The following is a 21,962-nucleotide window of genomic DNA, read 5'->3' on the forward strand; positions in this document are numbered from 1 at the left end:
GTCCAGGGATGGCTAATGCGACACATACTTATTCATACACTTCGTAGCATAGGCGTACTCGCCGTCGTTACTACATCGTCCACAGTTCCTTGGGGCAACTTGCTGGTGTGACGAGCAGTGTGCGGCCATTTAAACTTGATACATTACGGCACTCCTGAGCCAGCGGACTGATGAGTCTTTAACCAGCACCTGCGCGCCGTGAAAGGTACTTTACCTGTTTTTAATTATTGGCAGTCCACGCTGCACCCCTCTACACTTACCTGCTCCCTGCTGACGAGAGGCAACTACCTCGAAACACGTGTCCAGGGATGGCTAAAGCGACACATACTTATTCATACACTTCGTAGCATAGGCGTACTCGCCGTCGCTACTACATCGTCCACAGTTCCTTGGGGCAACTTGCTGGTGTGACGAGCAGTGTGCGGCCATTTAAACTTGATACGTTACGGCTCTCCTGAGCCAGCGGACTGACGAGTCTTTGACCAGCACCTGCGCGCCGTGAAAGGTACTTTACCTGTTTTTAATTATTGGCAGTCCACGCGGCACCCCTCTACACTTACCTGCTCCCTTCTGATGATAGGCAACTACCTCGAAACACGTGTCCAGGGATGGCTAATGCGACACATACTTATTCATACACTTCGTAGCATAGGCGTACTTGCCGTCGCTACTACATCGTCCACAGTTCCTTGGGGCAACTTGCTGGTGTGACGAGCAGTGTGCGGCCATTTAAACTTGATACATTACGGCTCTCCTGAGCCAGCGGACTGACGAGTCTTTGACCAGCACCTGTGCGCCGTGAAAGGTACTTTACCTGTTTTTAATTATTGGCAGTCCACGCGGCACCCCTCTACACTTAACTGCTCCCTGCTGACGAGAGGCAACTACCTCGAAACACGTGTCCAGGGATGGCTAATGCGACACATACTTATTCATACACTTCGTAGCATAGGCGTACTCGCCGTCGCTACTACATCGTCCACAGTTCCTTGGGGCAACTTGCTGGTGTGATGAGCAGTGTGCGGCCATTTAAACTTGATACATTACGGCACTCCTGAGCCAGCGGACTGACGAGTCTTTGACCAGCACCTGCGCGCCGTGAAAGGTACTTTACCTGTTTTTAATTATTGGCAGTCCACGCGGCACCCCTCTACACTTACCTGCTCCCTGCTGACAAGAGGCAACTACCTCGAAACACATGTCCAGGGATGGCTAATGCGACACATACTTATTCATACACTTCGTAGCATAGGCGTACTCGCCGTCGCTACTACATCGTCCACAGTTCCTTGGGGCAACTTGCTGGTGTGACGAGCAGTGTGCGGCCATTTAAACTTGATAGATTACGGCTCTCCTGAGCCAGCGGACTGACGAGTCTTTGACCAGCACCTGCGCGCCGTGAAAGGTACTTTACCTGTTTTTAATTATTGGCAGTCCAAGCGGCACCCCTCTACACTTACCTGCTCCCTGCTGACGAGAGGCAACTACCTCGAAACACGTGTCCAGGGATGGCTAATGCGACCATTACTTATTCATACACTTCGTAGCATAGGCGTACTCGCCGTCGCTACTACATCGTCCACAGTTCCTTGGGGCAACTTGCTGGTGTGACGAGCAGTGTGCGGCCATTTAAACTTGATACATTACGGCTCTCCTGAGCCAGCGGACTGACGAGTCTTTGACCAGCAACTGCGCGCCGTGAAAGGTACTTTACCTGTTTTTAATTATTGGCAGTCCACGCTGCACCCCTCTACACTTACCTGCTCCCTGCTGACGAGAGGCAACTACCTCGAAACACGTGTCCAGGGATGGCTAATGCGACACATACTTATTCATACACTTCGTAGCATAGGCGTACTCGCCGTCGCTACTGCATCGTCCACAGTTCCTTGGGGCAACTTGCTGGTGTGACGAGCAGTGTGCGGCCATTTAAACTTGATACATTACGGCTCTCCTGAGCCAGCGGACTGATGAGTCTTTGACCAGCACCTGCGGGCCGTGAAAGGTACTTTACCTGTTTTTAATTATTGGCAGTTCACGCTGCACCCCTCTACACTTACCTGCTCCCTGCTGACGAGAGGCAACTACCTCGAAACACGTGTCCAGGGATGGCTAATGCGACACATACTTATTCATACACTTCGTAGCATAGGCGTACTCGCCGTCGCTAATACATCGTCCACAGTTCCTTGGGGCAACTTGCTGGTGTGACGAGCAGTGTGCGGCCATTTAAACTTGATACATTACGGCTCTCCTGAGCCAGCGGACTGACGAGTCTTTGACCAGCACCTGTGCACCGTGAAAGGTACTTTACCTGTTTTTAATTATTGGCAGTCCACGCGGCACCCCTCTACACTTACCTGCTCCCTGCTGATGAGAGGCAACTACCTCGAAACACGTGTCCAGGGATGGCTAATGCGACACATACTTATTCATACACTTCGTAGCATAGGCGTACTTGCCGTCGCTACTACATCGTCCACAGTTCCTTGGGGCAACTTGCTGGTGTGACGAGCAGTGTGCGGTCATTTAAACTTGATACATTACGGCTCTCCTGAGCCAGCGGACTGACGACTCTTTGACCAGCACCTGCGCGCCGTGAAAGGTACTTTACCTGTTTTTAATTATTGGCAGTCCACGCGGCACCCCTCTACACTTACCTGCTCCCCGCTGACGAGAGGCAACTACCTCGAAACACGTGTCCAGGGATGGCTAATGCGACACATACTTATTCACACACTTCGTAGCACAGGCGTACTCGCCATCGCTACTACATCGTCCACAGTTCCTTGGGGCAACTTGCTGGTGTGACGAGCAGTGTGCGGCCATTTAAACTTGATACATTACGGCTTTCCTGAGCCAGCGGACTGACGAGTCTTTGACCAGCACCTGCGCGCCGTGAAAGGTACTTTACCTGTTTTTAATTATTGGCAGTCCACGCGGCACCCCTCTACACTTACCTGCTCCCTGCTGACGAGAGGCAACTACCTCGAAACACGTGTCCAGGGATGGCTAATGCGAAACATACTTATTCATACACTTCGTAGCATAGGCGTACTCGCCGTCGCTACTACATCGTCCACAGTTCCTTGGGGCAACTTGCTGGTGTGACGAGCAGTGTGCGGCCATTTAAACTTGATAGATTACGGCTCTCCTGAGCCAGCGGACTGACGAGTCTTTGACCAGCACCTGCGCGCCGTGAAAGGTACTTTACCTGTTTTTAATTATTGGCAGTCCACGCGGCACCCCTCTACACTTACCTGCTCCCTGCTGACGAGAGGCAACTACCTCGAAACACGTGTCCAGGGATGGCTAATGCGACACATACTTATTCATACACTTCGTAGCATAGGCGTACTCGCCGTCGCTACTACATCGTCCACAGTTCCTTGGGGCAACTTGCTGGTGTGACGAGCAGTGTGCGGCCATTTAAACTTGATACATTACGGCTCTCCTGAGCCAGCGGACTGACGAGTCTTTGACCAGCAACTGCGCGCCGTGAAAGGTACTTTACCTGTTTTTAATTATTGGCAGTCCACGCTGCACCCCTCTACACTTACCTGCTCCCTGCTGATGAGAGGCAACTACCTCGAAACACGTGTCCAGGGATGGCTAATGCGACACATACTTATTCATACACTTCGTAGCATAGGCGTACTCGCCGTCGTTACTACATCGTCCACAGTTCCTTGGGGCAACTTGCTGGTGTGACGAGCAGTGTGCGGCCATTTAAACTTGATACATTACGGCACTCCTGAGCCAGCGGACTGATGAGTCTTTAACCAGCACCTGCGCGCCGTGAAAGGTACTTTACCTGTTTTTAATTATTGGCAGTCCACGCTGCACCCCTCTACACTTACCTGCTCCCTGCTGACGAGAGGCAACTACCTCGAAACACGTGTCCAGGGATGGCTAATGCGACACATACTTATTCATACACTTCGTAGCATAGGCGTACTCGCCGTCACTACTACATCGTCCACAGTTCCTTGGGGCAACTTGCTGGTGTGACGAGCAGTGTGCGGCCATTTAAACTTGATACATTACGGCTCTCCTGAGCCAGCGGACTGACGAGTCTTTGACCAGCACCTGCGCGCCGTGAAAGGTACTTTACCTGTTTTTAATTATTGGCAGTCCACGCGGCACCCCTCTACACTTACCTGCTCCCTTCTGATGATAGGCAACTACCTCGAAACACGTGTCCAGGGATGGCTAATGCGACACATACTTATTCATACACTTCGTAGCATAGGCGTACTTGCCGTCGCTACTACATCGTCCACAGTTCCTTGGGGCAACTTGCTGGTGTGACGAGCAGTGTGCGGCCATTTAAACTTGATACATTACGGCTCTCCTGAGCCAGCGGACTGACGAGTCTTTGACCAGCACCTGTGCGCCGTGAAAGGTACTTTACCTGTTTTTAATTATTGGCAGTCCACGCGGCACCCCTCTACACTTACCTGCTCCCTGCTGACGAGAGGCAACTACCTCGAAACACGTGTCCAGGGATGGCTAATACGACACATACTTTTTCATACACTTCGTAGCATAGGCGTACTCGCCGTCGCTACTACATCGTCCACAGTTCCTTGGGGCAACTTGCTGGTGTGACGAGCAGTGTGCGGCCATTTAAACTTGATACATTACGGCTCTCCTGAGCCACCGGACTGACGAGTCTTTGACCAGCACCTGCGCGCCGTGAAAGGTACTTTACCTGTTTTTAATTATTGGCAGTCCACGCGGCACCCCTCTACACTTACCTGCTCCCTGCTGACGAGAGGCAACTACCTCGAAACACGTGTCCAGGGATGGCTAATGCAACACATACTTATTCATACACTTCGTAGCATAGGCGTACTCGCCGTTGCTACTACATCGTCCGCAGTTCCTTGGGGCAACTTGCTGGTGTGACGAGCAGTGTGCGGCCATTTAAACTTGATACATTACGGCTCTCCTGAGCCAGCGGACTGACGAGTCTTTGACCAGCACCTGCGCGCCGTGAAAGGTACTTTACCTGTTTTTAATTATTGGCAGTCCACGCGGCACCCCTCTACACTTACCTGCTCCCTGCTGACGAGAGGCAACTACCTCGAAACACGTGTCCAGGGATGGCTAATGCGACACATACTTATTCATACACTTCGTAGCATAGGCGTACTCGCCGTCGCTACTACATCGTCCACAGTTCCTTGGGGCAACTTGCTGGTGTGACAAGCAGTGTGCGGCCATTTAAACTTGATACATTACGGCTCTCCTGAGCCAGCGGACTGACGAGTCTTTGATCAGCACCTGCGCGCCGTGAAAGGTACTTTACCTGTTTTTAATTATTGGCAGTCCACGCGGCACCCCTCTACACTTAACTGCTCCCTGCTGACGAGAGGCAACTACCTCGAAACACGTGTCCAGGGATGGCTAATGCGACACATACTTATTCATACACTTCGTAGCATAGGCGTACTCGCCGTCGCTACTACATCGTCCACAGTTCCTTGGGGCAACTTGCTGGTGTGATGAGCAGTGTGCGGCCATTTAAACTTGATACATTACGGCACTCCTGAGCCAGCGGACTGACGAGTCTTTGACCAGCACCTGCGCGCCGTGAAAGGTACTTTACCTGTTTTTAATTATTGGCAGTCCACGCGGCACCCCTCTACACTTACCTGCTCCCTGCTGACAAGAGGCAACTACCTCGAAACACGTGTCCAGGGATGGCTAATGCGACACATACTTATTCATACACTTCGTAGCATAGGCGTACTCGCCGTCGCTACTACATCGTCCACAGTTCCTTGGGGCAACTTGCTGGTGTGACGAGCAGTGTGCGGCCATTTAAACTTGATAGATTACGGCTCTCCTGAGCCAGCGGACTGACGAGTCTTTGACCAGCACCTGCGCGCCGTGAAAGGTACTTTATCTGTTTTTAATTATTGGCAGTCCACGCGGCACCCCTCTACACTTACCTGCTCCCTGCTGACGAGAGGCAACTACCTCGAAACACGTGTCCAGGGATGGCTAATGCGACCATTACTTATTCATACACTTCGTAGCATAGGCGTACTCGCCGTCGCTACTACATCGTCCACAGTTCCTTGGGGCAACTTGCTGGTGTGACGAGCAGTGTGCGGCCATTTAAACTTGATACATTACGGCTCTCCTGAGCCAGCGGACTGACGAGTCTTTGACCAGCAACTGCGCGCTGTGAAAGGTACTTTACCTGTTTTTAATTATTGGCAGTCCACGCTGCACCCCTCTACACTTACCTGCTCCCTGCTGACGAGAGGCAACTACCTCGAAACACGTGTCCAGGGATGGCTAATGCGACACATACTTATTCATACACTTCGTAGCATAGGCGTACTCGCCGTCGCTACTACATCGTCCACAGTTCCTTGGGGCAACTTGCTGGTGTGACGAGCAGTGTGCGGCCATTTAAACTTGATACATTACGGCTCTCCTGAGCCAGCGGACTGATGAGTCTTTGACCAGCACCTGCGCGCCGTGAAAGGTACTTTACCTGTTTTTAATTATTGGCAGTCCACGCTGCACCCCTCTACACTTACCTGCTCCCTGCTGACGAGAGGCAACTACCTCGAAACACGTGTCCAGGGATGGCTAATGCGACACATACTTATTCATACACTTCGTAGCATAGGCGTACTCGCCGTCGCTACTACATCGTCCACAGTTCCTTGGGGCAACTTGCTGGTGTGACGAGCAGTGTGCGGTCATTTAAACTTGATACATTACGGCTCTCCTGAGCCAGCGGACTGACGAGTCTTTGACCAGCACCTGTGCACCGTGAAAGGTACTTTACCTGTTTTTAATTATTGGCAGTCCACGCGGCACCCCTCTACACTTACCTGCTCCCTGCTGATGAGAGGCAACTACCTCGAAACACGTGTCCAGGGATGGCTAATGCGACACATACTTATTCATACACTTCGTAGCATAGGCGTACTTGCCGTCGCTACTACATCGTCCACAGTTCCTTGGGGCAACTTGCTGGTGTGACGAGCAGTGTGCGGTCATTTAAACTTGATACATTACGGCTCTCCTGAGCCAGCGGACTGACGACTCTTTGACCAGCACCTGCGCGCCGTGAAAGGTACTTTACCTGTTTTTAATTATTGGCAGTCCACGCGGCACCCCTCTACACTTACCTGCTCCCTGCTGACGAGAGGCAACTACCTCGAAACACGTGTCCAGGGATGGCTAATGCGACACATACTTATTCACACACTTCGTAGCACAGGCGTACTCGCCATCGCTACTACATCGTCCACAGTTCCTTGGGGCAACTTGCTGGTGTGACGAGCAGTGTGCGGCCTTTTAAACTTGATACATTACGGCTTTCCTGAGCCAGCGGACTGACGAGTCTTTGACCAGCACCTGCGCGCCGTGAAAGGTACTTTACCTGTTTTTAATTATTGGCAGTCCACGCGGCACCCCTCTACACTTACCTGCTCCCTGCTGACGAGAGGCAACTACCTCGAAACACGTGTCCAGGGATGGCTAATGCGACACATACTTATTCATACACTTCGTAGCATAGGCGTACTCGCCGTCGCTACTACATCGTCCACAGTTCCTTTGGGCAACTTGCTGGTGTGACGAGCAGTGTGCGGCCATTTAAACTTGATAAATTACGGCTCTCCTGAGCCAGCGGACTGACGAGTCTTTGACCAGCACCTGAAGCGCCGTGAAAAGTACTTTACCTGTTTTTAATTATTGGCAGTCCACGCGGCACCCCCTACACTTACCTGCTCCCTGCTGACGAGAGGCAACTACCTCGAAACACGTGTCCAGGGATGGCTAATGCGACACATACTTATTCATACACTTCGTAGCATAGGCGTACTCGCCGTCGCTACTACATCGTCCACAGTTCCTTGGGGCAACTTGCTGGTGTGACGAGCAGTGTGCGGCCATTTAAACTTGATAAATTACGGCTCTCCTGAGCCAGCGGACTGACGAGTCTTTGACCAGCACCTGCGCGCCGTGGAAGGTACTTTACCTGGTTTTAATTATTGGCAGTCCACGCGGCACCCCTCTACACTTACCTGCTCCCTGCTGACGAGAGGCAACTACCTCGAAACACGTGTCCAGGGATGCCTAATGCGACACATACTTATTCATACACTTCGTAGCATAGGCGTACTCGCCGTCGCTACTACATCGTCCACAGTTCCTTGGGGCAACTTGCTGGTGTGACGAGCAGTGTGCGGCCATTTAAACTTGATACATTACGGCTCTCCTGAGCCAGTGGACTGACGAGTCTTTGACCAGCACCTGCGTGCCGTGAAAGGTACTTTACCTGTTTTTAATTATTGGCAGTCCACGCGGCACCCCTCTACACTTACCTGCTCCCTGCTGACGAGAGGCAACTACCTCGAAACACGTGTCCAGGGATGGCTAATGCGACACATACTTATTCATACACTTCGTAGCATAGGCGTACTCGCCGTCGCTACTACATCGTCCACAGTTCCGTGGGGCAACTTGCTGGTGTGACGAGCAGTGTGCGGCCATTTAAACTTGATACATTACGGCTCTCCTGAGCCAGCGGACTGACGAGTCTTTGACCAGCACCTGCGCGCCGTGAAAGGTACTTTACCTGTTTTTAATTATTGGCAGTCCACGCGGCACCCCTCTACACTTACCTGCTCCCTGCTGACGAGAGGCAACTACCTCTAAACACGTGTCCAGGGATGGCTAATGCGACACATACTTATTCATACACTTCGTAGCATAGGCGTACTCGCCGTCGCTACTACATCGTCCACAGTTCCTTGGGGCAACTTGCTGGTGTGACGAGCAGTGTGCGGCCATTTAAACTTGATACATTACGGCTCTCCTGAGCCAGCGGACTGACGAGTCTTTGACCAGCACCTGCGCGCCGTGAAAGGTACTTTACCTGTTTTTAATTATTGGCAGTCCACGCGGCACCCCTCTACACTTACCTGCTCGCTGCTGACGAGAGGCAACTACCTCGAAACACGTGTCCAGGGATGGCTAATGCGACACATACTTATTCATACACTTCGTAGCATAGGCGTACTCGCCGTCGCTACTACATCATCCACAGTTCCTTGGGGCAACTTGCTGTTGTGACGAGCAGTGTGCGGCCATTTAAACTTGATACATTACGGCTCTCCTGAGCCAGCGGACTGACGAGTCTGTGACCAGCACCTGCGCGCCGTGAAAGGTACTTTACCTGTTTTTAATTATTGGCAGTCCACGCGGCACCCCTCTACACTTACCTGCTCCCTGCTGACGAGAGGCAACTTCCTCGAAACACGTGTCCAGGGATGGCTAATGCGACACATACTTATTCATACACTTCGTAGCATAGGCGTACTCGCCGTCGCTACTACATCGTCCACAGTTCCTTGGGGCAACTTGCTGGTGTGACGAGCAGTGTGCGGCCATTTAAACTTGATACATTACGGCTCTCCTGAGCCAGCGGACTGACGAGTCTTTGACCAGCACCTGTGCGCCGTGAAAGGTACTTTACCTGTTTTTAATTATTGGCAGTCCACGCGGCACCCCTCTACACTTACCTGCTCCCTGCTGACGAGAGGCAACTACCTCGAAACACGTGTCCAGGGATGGCTAATGCGACACATACTTATTCATACACTTCGTAGCATAGGCGTACTCGCCGTCGCTACTACATCGTCCACAGTTCCTTGGGGCAACTTGCTGGTGTGACGAGCAGTGTGCGGCCATTTAAACTTGATACATTACGGCTCTCCTGAGCCAGCGGACTGACGAGTCTTTGACCAGCACCTGCGCGCCGTGAAAGGTACTTTGCCTGTTTTTAATTATTGGCAGTCCACGCGGCACCCCTCTACACTTACCTGCTCCCTGCTGACGAGAGGCAACTACCTCGAAACACGTGTCCAGGGATGGCTAATGCGACACATACTTATTCATACACTTCGTAGCATAGGCGTACTCGCCGTCGCTACTACATCGTCCACAGTTCCTTGGGGCAACTTGCTGGTGTGACGAGCAGTGTGCAGCCATTTAAACTTGATAGATTAAAAGTTAGCCTAGGCTCCAGTCTATATGACCAATGGCAATAATTGATACTTTGTTCTTATTGACGCTTTATTTACTTAAAGCTTTAAAAAAATATATTTTATTGGATTTTTGTATTTTGGTGTCATTTGATTACATTTTCATCTATTTTTCTAATTTGTTTTGAGATTTTTATTAATTTGCATTTTAACTTTATTACTCTTTTGGTGCTGCGTAAATACTTTACATATTGAGCCTGATTACGATGTCAGGCAGACAGTCTGGGTTCTGGGACCAAATGACCTCTGGTCGGCGGTCCTGTCTGGCTTATAACAATGCGACCGAACAATGCGACCGAATCCCTGAACACCATGGCAGGCACCTCAATGTGCCTGCCACGGGCTGCAGGGATCATCAGGGGGCACCATAGATGCCCCTACGGCCCCCAACCGGAGGCGGCAAGCACAAGGGGGCACTACTGGGGGCCGCAAACACACTTTCTGACATGGTTTTCATGTCAGTCAGGCCGGCATGGAAACCATGCCGAAAACATGCATCATAATCTCATCTCAAGGGCAGAAAGGCGCTCCCTTGAGATTACTGGCCAGCTTCCAACTGGCAGAGGGACTCCTAGTGCCTGTCGGAAGCCAGCCAGAATGACCTGCCAGTTTACTTTCTAACCGCCTAAATCATAATTAGGCAGTTGGAAAGTAAACCGTGGGCAGCATCGTATTCAGTCACATCTTCTTTAAGTTAAGCCTGTGTTCTCTTGGGCATAGCTAGTAAGGGTTTGAGCTCAGGTTTATTTAGTGACTTTAAGGGTTCTTCTTGACAATGGTTGTGATTATTCCTTGAGGTGGGTAGTCACCCGCTCAAATTAATAATCCAGTTTCCTACCCCTAGGTCTTACATTTTTATGTTCCATCTAGACCAGACGTTTCTCCCAAAAACCTAGGTTTGACAGACACCGGAAACTTCTCTTTGCTAACCAAGTCAATCAGATAGTTGAGCATTGTTTTTCTTTTCCAATGATGCCTACAAAAAATCATCACTTCTCTACCCGAAGCCTCAAGGAAAATTACTGTTCATGCTGTTTGCATGTTGCATGGGTGACTATGGCAATTCTCTATATATGTGAATCCAGGCATATCTTCTCTCTCATCTCCAGACAGTCCAAAATGCAGCTGGCAGGTTAGTTCTCAGTTTACTCCCTAAACCCTCTGCGACTTCTTGCGTGAGTGATCTTTACTGGCTCTCAATCAGAAAGTGATTTGTAAGGGTGGGCGGAAATTGCGTAATCGCGTTACGCAAATCTTTGCGAAAACGCAAAAAATCTCAGCGAACACGCGGAAATATCGCGAAGACGCAGAGGTTTTTGTCCCGCCTGTTCGCGATGTTTTTTGCGTGATCGCATTGGAAATGTGTCGCCAACTTGCCCATGCGGTCGCTAATGGGCACGGCCATCTTGTTTTCACTTGTCCCGCCCGCTCGCGATGCTATTTCCTGTTCCGGGTCACGCAATGCATGCTCATGCTTGTTCGCGATAGGTATTTTCTGTTCGGGAACGCGTATTGCGTGTTTGCAACGCTTTTTGCGTGCTCGGGGGGAAAATATTTCGCGAACTTGCCCATGCGGTCGCAATGGGCGCGGCCATCTTGTTTTTCACTCTATGCTATGGTTCTGGGGCCTGCTTTTCAATCCTCCCGCTATCTTGTCAATCCTTTGTTTCTGAAAACTTTTTTTGATCTTTTTTATTTATTATCTCTCTCTCTATTTTCCTGACTCTATATTTTTTGTTTTTGTCTACTTTTTGTGTGTTTTTTAACAACTTTTTCACTCTTTTTCTATTACCTTCTTTTGTCATTTCTTTTACTTTTTTAATTTTTACCTTTTCGTTTCCGCCCCCCGCCTACCCCAGAACCATGGCAAAGGGCCACAGGGGGCATCGCAGCCTGAGCCGCGACCGCCTTCCTTGCGGAAGGCGGCGCCCACAAGGGGTGCAGGCATGGGCCTTATTTTGGGAGGTGGAGTTGGCCGCACTGTTTTTTTTTGTGCAGTACCACCTCCCCTTAACCCTGGCAGCAGGCGGCAGGCCTGGGTACGGGCTCCGGGAGCATCAGCAGCGTCGGCAGCGGTGGGGAAAGGTGCGCCTGGCAGTGTTTCGCTGCTCAGGTGTCCGGCGCAGCCAGAACCAGCTGACGCACCGGTGGTCCGATATCCTGGACCGGAAGCAGGACCTGCTGGACCTGCTAGGAGTGGAGGTCCCGGGTCTTGGTGAGTAGCTATTAATTATTACAGAGTTGTTTCCGGCAGGGACGGTCGGAGGAGGGGGAGTGAGGCCCGGGCGTGGAGTAAACGGTGGGCCTGGACACCGGCTGGTGAGCAGTGTGGTGCTGTCTGCCGGCTGAGGGAGAATGGCCGATATCAGTGATTTGGACCGACAAATAGAACAACTGAGATGCTGCGAGCTCATCAAGGAGAGCGAAGTGAAGGCGCTGTGTGCCAAGGCCAGGGAGATATTGGTGGAGGAAAGCAATGGACAGCGAGTGGACTCTCCAGTCACAGTGTGTGGAGACATCCATGGCCAGTTCTATGACCTTAAAGAGTTATTTAGGGTCAGAGGCGATGTTCCAGAAACAAACTATCTCTTCATGGGCGACTTTGTTGATCGTGGTTTTTACAGCGTAGAGACCTTCCTTCTGCTGCTAGCGTTGAAGGTGCGATACCCAGACCGTATTACCCTGATTCGGGGGAACCACGAGAGCCGACAGATTACCAAGGTCTATGGCTTTTATGACGAATGCCTGCGCAAGTATGGCTCAGTCACAGTATGGCGGTACTGCACCGAAATCTTTGACTACCTCAGCCTGTCTGCCATCATCGATGGAAAGATATTCTGTGTACATGGTGGCCTGTCCCCATCTATCCAGACCCTGGACCAGATCCGCACGATAGACCGGAAGCAGGAGGGGCCTCACGATGGCCCAATGTGTGATCTATTGTGGTCTGACCCTGAAGACACGACCGGGTGGGGGGTGAGCCCACGGGGAGCCGGCTACCTCTTTGGCAGTGACGTAGTGGCACAGTTCAACGCAGCCAATCACATAGACATGATTTGCCGGGCCCACCAGTTGGTCATGGAAGGTTACAAGTGGCATTTCAATGAGACTGTGCTGACTGTGTGGTCGGCACCCAACTACTGCTATAGATGTGGTAATGTGGCAGCCATTCTAGAGTTGGACGAGCACCTTCAGAAGGAATTCATCATCTTTGAGGCAGCCCCGCAGGAGACCAGAGGCATCCCCTCCAAGAAACCAGTGGCAGATTACTTCCTGTGACCTCGGCAGCATCTCTTCTGCTCTTATCCTCTTAATCCCTTTCTGTTCCCTCATCATCTGGAACTGTGTCCAATATTCCAAACACTGTAGGGAACATGCATAGGTGCCTGAGAGAGCGGGCACCCCTCTGCTCTTTCTGTGCTGAGCAGCAGTCCCGCCCTCCCACCTACCACACACTCAAGAACTCAATCGGACAAATATTTTTGTAGGACTTGGAAATAACCCGGTTTGTTCCTAACAGGGGGTGTGTGTACCCTTCAAATATTAGCCATTCCCTGCAAACCCTCCTGTTATTGGGTTTCCTTACTGCCTCGCACTGTTATAAGATTGTATTTTGAAGCCCCATTTCAGTTGCCCCAGGGGTAGGCTTTGTTAGTGCCCCCTCTCCCTCATGTCCACACTTTATTAAAAAAAAAAATACCACTCATTGTCAAGATACAAGATGTACAACCAGAACCGACGACTGACCCTACATTATGAGTGTACTAAGGAGAGATGTCTGTAGGTGGGGGTTTGTAGCCCAAAAGAAAACTCTTATCAAATTAGACCAATATTCCTGTTTCCCTTCGTCTATGCCTGTCTCTCTGGGATGTGCTCACTTTTTAATACTTTCTTCTACGTGTTTGCCTTTTTAATAAATATTTTCATATCTGGATTTATTACTACTTTGTGTCTGTTCTTCTGCTCTGTGTTACATATTGCGCTTATATTTTTTTCCGACCAGCTAGAATACTGCTGCTTACATACATTACAGGTAATTTACGTTTAAAAGTCTTCTGTAATTGTTATGACACAGGTGCTCTGCGCTACTAATCTAGTTATTTGCAACTTTGCGTTTGCACTCGTTTTGCGTGATTATGTAAGAGTTTATTTTAGAAAACTTAAGTTAGTTAATGCTAGAGTGACTCTAGTCCTTCCTTTGTCCTGTCACTAAGAGATAGGGGTGGATTGATACTTAGATTTAGTTACTTATTATAAGTTTGTAATTTTTTAGTGGTCTATTACGTCACGTGCTGCTGAGTGCTGCTAGTGCTTACCCCAGTCCTTAGTAGAACCTTTTGTAGTTTGTTCAGTGAGTGCTAATAGGCTTAGCACTAGCAGAACATCTGCATCAACCAACCAACAATTTTGTGTATGCAAAAATACAGTCATATGTCCTCCATTTATGCATTTTTGAGGACTAAAAGAAGTGGAAATGCTTACTAAATGTACAATTGGCACCCCTGGAATAGGTGGGCTAGGTCAGGTGGTACGTACTACTTAGGCTTAGTTAGTATTCTGGAATCAGAATGGAACACTGGATTAGTGTAGATAAATAATAACTAGTTGGTCCGCGAATCCCCAGATACTACTTGTCGACCAGATTAGATAGGTCAATTTTATTGCAATTGTTGTTTACACAAATTTTTTTTGACAGTGTTATAAAAATATTTTATTTGTTTCACACCAATCATCAATGTTTGTCTCTTTCTTTCTTATATCTTTCATGATCAGCACCCAGGGGCGAGAAGACGGGGGCAGAGTCGGCGGGAGCAGTTCCAGTCGGACAGGAGGACCAGAACGAGGGCTCAGCTGCTGGCCCCAGTCTTCCTGTTTTTAATATTCATTCTGATTTCACTAACTTTTATTGCACCGTATTTTTTTCCCCGAACTATTGTTTCCGTTTCCTAATGCTATTTTTTACCAACAATTACCCTTCGATCTAGACTATCTGTTTCTAGATTCTTGTTATCCCTGCCTCTAACTGCCTCTGCTATGACTCTCTGTACTACTACAATTAGTCTGTCTGTAGCTAAGCATGCCCAGTTGGTCACTCTTTATTTAAAAGGTTTTAAATAAAACTCAGATTCACCAGTAGCTCTAGCCATTGATGAGTCCAGTCCTTTGGCTTGTACTCCTTCTATTCTTCTTAATCTTTGAGGCTTTATTAATCTTGATGTTTTTCGACAATTCCCACCAACAAAATGCCCAACCAGATTTTACTTTTTTGATAGGATAGGACATACTACTACTGTTGTAGGGATTTTCCACATACAGAACATTGAACAAGAAAATAGGATGTTGGTGATGGGAGGTTGGACCTTCCTCACACTCACACCTCAATCAGAACAGAACCCACCACAATCCCCTGCCCGACTAGTTATAATAGTGTTTCATTACTAGTAGCTCTCCAAACCCCCCCCAAGATACCCAATGAGTAGACAACCCAGAAAATAACACTCCCGACCTCTCAGTCGTGGAAGCAATGCACATGCACAGTTTGCACACCCTTCGTTTCGCTCGCTCACTTATGTAAGTCCATCCAGACCAAATACCACCGAGTCTATGTAAGTTCATGTTATTTGCAACTGGCAAGCTCTGTACGTTGTTCTATAATGCAGCACCAACAGCAAAATGCATAAGATTAAAACTATAAACATTGTTACACTTAGTTACACTTACAACAACTACAAGTCCATAGAACGAAGAAAAAAAAAGCGAAATCATGATTGATAATAAGTGAACAGTGGTGGAAGCACCACCATCCCCTTTGTACGAATAGGAATATAGTTTATATAAAATTATAAATGAAGATCTCTGATCGAATTCTGTGGACCCCTCACCTTAGAAGAAGCTAGTACTTGTTACATCATAAGCTCTGCAAAGCTCTGGTTCGTAGAAGGGAATCTTCCGTCTGTTATGAGAAAAATAGTGTGCGTTAGTATATTGCAAGCTCTTCTCAGTCGTGGCAAAAAGTGTAGCATTTTGGATAAGCAATATGGACTAACACCAGAACTCCATAACAAAGTGGCTTGTTTTGTTTGAACTTGTATGCAGCGCTTAGACAGTAGCAGTATGAGCTCATGTGGGCTCAAAGGCGTCACTCTTTATACAACAAGCTGCGAGGTAACGATGCGTGTGCTAAAATAAAAGACACAAAGGTAAAATGGTAGCATGGCTCGGGTTAACTAAGCAAAGACAAGAATGACCCTAGGGACCATATAACTACTAGTGTCTACTCTACTACTACCTGATTTGTACTAGTGATGAATGTTGTATATGTATGTATTACTATTAACTCATTTTTCAATCTTGCTAGTGAAAAATAGGGGGAGGTGGATATGACACCTAAAAAATGTGTAATGTTTTCTCAAGGCGCACTACCAACCACCAGTGCCGGGGCCAGCGGCGAAGGCGACGCGGCTGCTGATGGAGGAGAGGAGGAGGCGGCAGTTGCAGGATGAGCTGCAGGGGGTGAGCCAGCAGCAGTGGCAGGCGGTGGTAAGTTAAATTCCTAATCCTTACTTATTGACATTACACTCACTGCAAGGGTGTACTGTATAATACTGTACAGTTGACTTACTAAGTAAGAAGTTGTTGTGAACGGTTGAAGACACCCTTTACTTAGCATTAGTAAAAGCATTAGTGGCGGGAGTGTTGAGTAACCAATGGCCTCTTCTATCTGATTTCAACTCAGCTGTGAAAGTTCTATGGAGAAGACTAAAAGTCAGATCAGATGACCTTGATGGATGGGTTGAATGAAAAGTGAAAGAAGAGTGGAAGGAAGAAGGAAGGGCGAGATTTAAGATTTATGACTGGCAGAGAAGGATTTGTGGGATGCATTCAGCATGCATAGGTGGCTGATAGGAATCAGATGCATGGTTGGTCGAATGCCTGAAACTCCCACAAATGTTAAAGTCCAAGAAAGTGGGAGTATAGATAGTACATACCACAAATGTTATGTACTGTGCTTGCTAGTGCTACCGTGACACTATGTGTAGAAATATTTGTCTTACTGCTTTGCTAAGAGTATATTTTACAATAGTCTTGTTTTTTCTTCTTCATATATAGCTACTCCTTCCAAGGGGAAACCTGACCGGAAGGAGTTGGCAGCCAAGGCCCGGCGCCGGAAACTTGAGGCCATACAGACCGAATATCGTCGGCTGGTGGTCCTGGAAGTGGAGGAGGAGGAGGCGGCAGCAGCTGCAGCCTACTCCAATGCACCGGGCCCCAGTCACCGCCCTCCAGTGGTACGGCGCCACCGTCTGGCAGCCGCCCGCCACCATCCCTCCATCAGTGCTGCCCCCCAACCCCCCGTGGATGCAACTGCCGCGCATTGAAGCGCCGTGTTGCCCGCCTGGAGGAGCAAGTCCATGTCCTCCTGAAAAAAAAACGCCAAACTTAGACCCTGTTATTATTGCCCCTTTTTTAATTATTCTTGGGGTGGGTGGGAATCGGGCGTTGGGTTTTCTCTTTTGGGCAATTGGACATTTTCTTACCGGACATTGGTTGGGGTTAGGGAGAGGGGTGGGTCAGGTGTGGGATTTGTTTTACATAGTTTATTTTTGTTAGGGTATTAAATAATATATTTCTACTTAAGTTTACATACGATGTTGTTAATGTTTTCTGGGTGGAGTTACTAATTTACATCACACTGTATCCTTCTTTCCTTGCTGGTGCAGGGCCGCCCACAGCCAGTGTTTGATTTTAATAATTGGATGACTTTGTAAGACAGAAACAAATAGATGCAGCACCCCTCACTGAGTGACTTGTCCTACTAGTACTGTCTACTCTAGGCACTTTGCAACTGGACTCAAAGGGGTGTGTGAAATTGAATTAATGAAAACAGGTCCATTATTAATTATGCCTCTCCCAAACTTCTCTTACCTTTGCTTGATGTTTAACTTAGGCACAGCGATGGCTGCATGGTGATGATGGTTTTCTTTCCTATCATGCCATGGTTGTGGTGGTGGTAGTAGTAGTAGTAGACACTGGCAGCAGCATTTGCAAAAAAGGAAAATGAGTCCGTCAGTAGCCTGAGAGAGACTCTTCGAGGAGTAGTAGAATGAAGTACAGTACAGAACTTACTGCCAAACAATAATATGCCCAAATACAACAACACATAATGGTGGTGGGGATAGCCTAGTAGTACACAGAGTAGTTGAGTCGAGTCACTTGACTAGGCCTACAGTACACTGGACACAAGCGTAACTGTTAGTGCTGTGTAGGAGGATGAAATCCATTAATCCAATCAATGCCGGGAATTAATGCTGATGTATTAGCCGGTTCCTTTGGTAAAAAAAAATGACCTCACAAATATACTGCTCATGGGTGGGCAAGCAGAAGAAGATCCCCGCCCTGCCTTGAAATTGAAGTACTGTTGCTTTTGCCACATCCGCCCCAGCAAGCGTGTGATAAATTATTGGTGTACATTTAATGTAGTCATACCTCAATAAGTCACACAGCCCGGGGGAAGAGGGTTAGGGTTTGTTGAATGGTTGGGAAGGGGGGTTTGGGGAAAGGTTTGAGGAAGAAAAACAGTACGCATGGACAAACATCAAACGACAAAATCTTTGTAGACTACCATATCCATATCACTATGTTAAGGGAGAAAAAGGAAATGCATGCATGATGATTGATGATAAGGAGAGACCCAGATTACATACAGTTTGTGTTCAGTGTTACCGGGTTTACTTTTACAGATAGCAAAGAACATTTTAAAATATCTGTAGGGATGAATTATAGACAGAGAGCAAACCTAATGATAATAATAGTAATAACAACAAGAAAACACTGCTGTAATGATTGTAGACAAAAAAATGAATCAAAATATTTAAAAGATGATGAAAGTTGATACTGTTACTGTGTTATCCTGGTCAAATGGTGAGTTGAATCTCGGCACTCCTCTTGGTCCTCCCTTCCATGGATGCTCCGTCCATCAATCTTGGGTGACGCCACTGCCTGCCTGGCAGATGTAGATTCATTGGTAAGGTAAGTGTGCATTGTTTTCCCAAGTATAGCACAGGGTAAGGCCCGGCCTGTAATTGTAGTTGCAAAAACAAAAGGGATATTGAGATTGAAACCAAGTTGAAAAAAATGAACAAGTTAATGGTGTAGTGCAACAAGAACACTTTCCGAGGCGTCATGGATGCATCATCTCTACTCTAGTCTGTTTCCAGCATTAACCTACAACACCAACAGGACAGAGCAGGCCCACGGTGACGGCACCCTTTGCACATCCTCCATTTAGCGTACATTTTTTGAAAGAGTTGGACAAAGCACATATCCATCAACATAGCATTTTACAATTTACCGCAGTCATACCACCGCTACACTTGACTCCACCGCTACACAGACATTTAGGTCTGCTGTGGTTGTTGTTTACTTGTTTACCTTATATGCCACTCATGAAACGGCCTGACTTATTCCATCAATCATCTCCGATCCGTGTACCGAGTGATTGTGAAGAAACTATGTCACTGTGGTCATCATGATGGTGTTGTTCAACTCAGTCTGGGTGTACCAAGTGAGTCCCCTTCCTATATTCAAAATGCACTGTATCGGCCTGCAGTGGAAGTACAAATTTGTTATTAAAAATACAAGAAGGGAAAAGGGACTTGAGTTACTTTTAGTGCATAGATTATTACATAAAGTATACAATGAAGTAACTTCATGCACAACAAACAACAACAAAATCACTCAGTCAGCGTCCAATTCATGGCATCATTCAGTACCTGTTCCTTCTCATCTTCAGTTAATGGCCAGTCTCTCTCGGATCACAAAGGAGGATAGCTATAGTAGTCATAATCAATCATGTTCCACTTATTTTGGAGGGACTAGGAAATATTTTTTCTTTTTTCTTCTATTTTGCATCATCCAATCATCATCTGACTTCTTGAGGGCAATGGATTTAGGGAGATTCAGGAGGATGGAGGAGCAGGATTCGGAGGAGTGTACTGTGATATGCAGCCAGCCGAAACTTGTATATGGTAATAAAACAATTAGAAGACGGTAGTGATGGATTTGTTGTGATTCAAAGTTTCTAACCAGAATGCCAGATACACCAATTAAAGAAAATAAGGGAGGAAGACAGTAAGAACTGGAAGTGCAAGCCTAAATGTCAGGGAAGTATAGCTTGTCCTCAAACTCTGGGGGTTCAACCAGAAGTAGGTAATCATCATCTAACACACCAGTTCCGTCACCTGAGCAGCTGTCCTCATCTTCCTCCCTTGATTCGTGTGTTGTGTAATTAGGTGGTATAAAGTGCTGATTCATTTTGATCATTGTTAACCTCTCCACGTTTTTGGGCGAGAGACTGGTCCTTCTCACTGTTACAATGGAACCAGCAGCACTGAAAACACGTTCCGAAGAGACACTTGCAACAGGGCAAGCCAGATAGTTTATTGCCAGCCTGCTGAGCACTGGTCATTGGGCCCTTTTCCCATACCAATACCTCAATGGGTTTTGATCAATGTAACCTCTGTTGGGTCGTCCAGATAGGCCTGGACAATCAGCTCAATGTTAAGGGGTGCAAAACTTTTTTCGGGCTCTTTTCTTGTTGCATCAGCACTGGACTTACCAATGCCTTGCTGTAAATACCAATCCTGTAACGATTTTACTGGGCCTGAAGATCCAGTTCTTGCTGTTGTAGTGTTGGTGAGTGTTCTGAGCCAAACGCACTGCCCTCAGGCTCCGAAGTTGAACTTGATGCAGGATGCCCTGCTGCAGTAATTGTTGTGGGTTTATCTAGCAGGCTTTTAATTAGCAGCCATTCATTTTCCAACTTACTCGCTAACTCAGCTATCCAAATTTTGCACCGGGCAACATCCATTTCTGAAAAAGGAATTAATGTATTCAGTGCCCATTTTGTCAGTGGATCCAGAATTGTGGCACAAATGTAATGTTTTTGTGACAAAATCTTATTTTGCACCCTTGTATTGTCAACTAAGCGACGGGCTAAGCTCTCCACCAACTCATATGCTTCTTTATTTTCCTCCACATCTTTGTATGCTTCAGACACCTCCTTCAGCTGATGCTCTAGCATTTGCAACAATGGGATAGCTTGGCCCATAGTACAGTCCTCCTTGCTGACTTCACATGTGAAGACCTCGAAAGGAAGAAGCATCTCAGTCAGGCATTTAACTAGGCACCATTGGTCCATCTGAAGGCTCATGCCTTTCACAGTAGCATCCCCTCTTCGCATGACATATTCACTGATTGGCCTGTACTGCTCAAACAGACGGTCAAGCATGTAATAAGTTGAGTTCCAAAATGCTGCCACCTCCTGGACGAGTGCTTTGACTGGCATTCTATAGTCACGTTGAATGATCCTCAGCTGCTTCAGAGTTTTAAAGAATGGCTGAAATGAGTGCATATTCTTCTGCAGGTGGTCAGTAAGTTGCTGACTATGGCTTCTTTTTTCAGAAAGCCTTGAACAATAATGTTAATGCAGTGCGCCAAACACGGAACCCTGAAATAGGAACCAAGCTCCATGGCCTTAAGTACAATATTGCCATTATCTGTGGAAAAAAAACCGAATCCTAAGCCCTCTTGGGCTCAGCCATTCAAAAACCTTGCTTTGAAACTCTTCCAATATGTTTACAGCAGTATGTGATTTCTCCATGGCGAACATGGACACAGTTGCATGTTTCCGAGTAGCTTTAAAAATCTCAGCTGTGTCAACAGCACCTACTTCAGATAGCTTATCTCTAACCCCCACAAATGAGACCCAGTGTGCAGTGATGCACATGTAATCAGTGGCTTGGCAACTGGTCCACATGTCTGTTAGGTGGATATTGTGAACAGCACTCTGCTGCAAAGCTTGTCCAACCAATTCCAACC

The 21,962-nt window shown here is 47.9% G+C and overlaps 1 protein-coding gene and 1 pseudogene across 1 annotated transcript in view; one reads left to right on the forward strand and one right to left on the reverse strand.

Moving 5' to 3' along the window:
• The window catches only part of LOC146868523 (olfactory protein-like), a 346,233-nt gene that overhangs the window by 311,072 nt on the left and 13,199 nt on the right, over positions 1–21,962 (reverse strand). The window lies entirely within an intron of this gene.
• Positions 12,325–13,722, forward strand: LOC146868524 (serine/threonine-protein phosphatase 4 catalytic subunit pseudogene; annotated as a pseudogene).

The sequence above is a fragment of the Triturus cristatus genome, chromosome 1_2 (assembly GCF_964204655.1).
Source record: "Triturus cristatus chromosome 1_2, aTriCri1.1, whole genome shotgun sequence".
NCBI classification, from domain to species: Eukaryota; Metazoa; Chordata; class Amphibia; order Caudata; family Salamandridae; genus Triturus; species Triturus cristatus.